The sequence below is a fragment of the Jatropha curcas genome, chromosome 3 (assembly GCF_041381405.1).
Source record: "Jatropha curcas cultivar XTBG-Jc1 chromosome 3, XTBG_Jcur_1.0, whole genome shotgun sequence".
In the NCBI taxonomy this organism is placed as follows: domain Eukaryota; kingdom Viridiplantae; phylum Streptophyta; class Magnoliopsida; order Malpighiales; family Euphorbiaceae; genus Jatropha; species Jatropha curcas.
Window position 1 is genome coordinate 18782123 of NC_143153.1, and position 3036 is coordinate 18785158.

Here is a 3036-nt window from a genome sequence, read left to right on the forward strand (position 1 = left end):
TAAAGAACAGGTACAAGCTATCACCTTGAGGAGTGGCAGACAATTGGAAGATTCAACTAGAAAGGAGGAAGAGAAGGAAGAGTAGAAAAAGATCCCCACCATTGACCTTGAAGAGAAGGAAGAAGTAAAACCTTATGTTCCACCAGTTCCTTTTCCTCAAAAGTTATAAATAAAAAAAAAAAAAAAAAAAAAAAAAAAAAAAAAAAAAACAAGATGACAAGAGTTTCCTCAAGTTTCTTTATGTCTTTAAAAAGCTTCAAATCAACATCCCTTTTCTTGAAGCCCTTGCTCAAATGCCCAATTATGCAAAGTTCTTGACGGAGATCTTGAGCAAGAAAAGGAAGATCGATGATCAAGGAACGATATTGTTGATAGAGGAGTGTAATGCAATCATTCAAAATAAATTGCTTCCAAAATTAAAAGATCCAGGAAGTTTTTCTATCCCTTGTAATATTGGAAATCTTAATTTTGAAAAAGCTTTGACAGATTTAGGTGCTAGCATTATGGAATTATTTTCAAGTTCAATTGAGTTTTAAAATATGTTAATTATTGAATCTTTAGATTAGCATTCACAAGTTTAAGAGGCCTTAATTATAATTTAAATTTCAATTTGCATATATTCATATAGATTTAATGTAAAAGAATTGTTGTTTCATATTAAATAAGAAACCAATTGTTCTCTTCTAAAAAAATAAGAAATTAAATTTTCAATGTATTTCCAATTAATTAACTAAGAGCATGACTTTTTTTTTTTTGAATTAAAAGATTTGAATTTAAAATATTAAAAAAAATTAAACTACGAGTGCTTATGATGAATATAAAAAACATACAAAACACGTTTATTCTATCTATAATTTATAATTTATATTATATATAAATGTGGGAATAGATAAGATAATCAGATTTTCTATAGCACCCTTAATGAAATTTAAATATCCTAAAATGACATCATTAATGATCAATTAAAAAAATAAATTTTATTATTTGATCGGATATAATTTATTAAGATTATTTTTTAAATAAATACAAATAGATAATTAAAAATTTCAAACTTTAAAGTTTTATATTTTTAATTTATTTTTTAATAAATATATATAATGATGAGATATTTAAAAATTTTTATATTTTATTTTTAAATATTTAATTCTATTTTGATTATAATTTATAATATTTTATTTATGTGAGAAATAAAAAAGAAGAAAATATTATTTTTATTAATATTTTTTATATTTATATGATTTGATTGGATATATTTTTAAAAATAAATTTTTAAATAAAATATACATAATATTTTATTTAGGAAAGAGATAAAAAAGAAATAATACATTCTTTTTATTGATATTTTAATATTTTTTTCTTTATATTTGTGTGATTTGATTGGGTATATTTCTTAAAAAATAAATTTAAAATAGATATACATAATATTTATTTAGAAAAGACATAAAAAAAGAAAAAAAATATTTTTTATTAATATTCTTTTTTCTCTATGCTTATATGATTTGATTGGATATATTTTTTAAAAATAATATTATAATATTTTATTTAAGAAGAGATAAAAAAGAAAAATATATTCTTTTTATTAATATTCTAATGTTATTTTTTCCTTACGATTGTATGATTTAATTGGATATATTTTTTAAAAATAAATTTTCAAATAGAATATACATGATATTTTATTAACGAGTGAGATAAAAAAAAGAAAAAAAAATATAGTCTGTTTATTAATATTGAATCCTAGCACGATTTGCTTTATAAATTCCATTTATAGACTTTGCTTTATTTTTTTTTCTTTTGTCTATTAATATCAAAATTCATTAAATTATCGCTTTTCTAGTTGAAGAAGGAGTTTATTTTTAAAATTCAAATTGGTAATGTTTAATATAATTTTTTTTCTTGTTATATGTTGAGTTTTAAAAGGAGTTTTATTCTTAATGTTAAACTCTCAGAAATTGAAGACTTTTTAAAATTATGAATTGGTCTCCTTGGGCTTAATCTGAGATATATATATTGGAGCAAAGATAATTGTACTCAAATAAGAATTATAAGAATCATACGTTATCTGTTAGTTAGAGTTTATTTAGAAGTCTAATGCTCTTTAATATATTTTATATATTTTTCTTTTATATATTTTATTATTGTATATTATCAATAGTCTCTCTTTAGTTATTTGGTCATTTATGTCCAAATATAATATTTATTATATGCCTTATTTGTTAGTTATATACTCTGTAATCAATTTGATCGGTTATATTTTAGATATAATATTTCATGTAATAAATATTTTATTATTAATAAAAATGGCGTTTATTTATCTTTTATATTTTATTAATTGAATCTTAGTAAAAGATAAAGTCCATAAGACAATACTACTTTGCAAAGTAAATTATAATATGGTTATAATTATGAGTTTTATTTTGCATTAAAGCAATGTCTCTAGATATTTCTGGTTAAAGTTTCTCTCATTATTAAATGATACTTAGAGCTGGTGAGCCTGGTACATATTATGTTTTTTCCTTAGGGAATCAATTGTTCTCATAAGCTGAGATATATGTGATATCTAAAACTAATATATAGGTGCTTATTATTTAAACAAGTCCACTAAATTGACCTGCATAAGAATTTCATATGGAGAGTTCCATATGTCTATAGAATACTCAAGTAATGGTTGTGTAAGTGATTCTTTGACTTGAAATTATTAAGCTATCTTGTATGAAGATGACGATGTTTTGATTTTTTGTTCACATTATTCATTCATCAATAATAAATAATGATTTTTTCGATATATTAGGAACAGTATGGAGATAATTGTGTAATTAAGAAGGGATTCATCACCTTAGGTAAATCAGGAAAATGTTCTAATTGTTCTTTATTAGTATTGATTAAGAAATCCTTGTGCAAGATAGAATGAAATTAGGAAATTAGATTTGCAATTTCATTCAAATGATCAATGACTAAGATTAAGAGAACTAATATAATTGAGTAAAGTACATACACTCTATGTCTAATTACTAAATTAGAAGATTAATGATGAAGGGA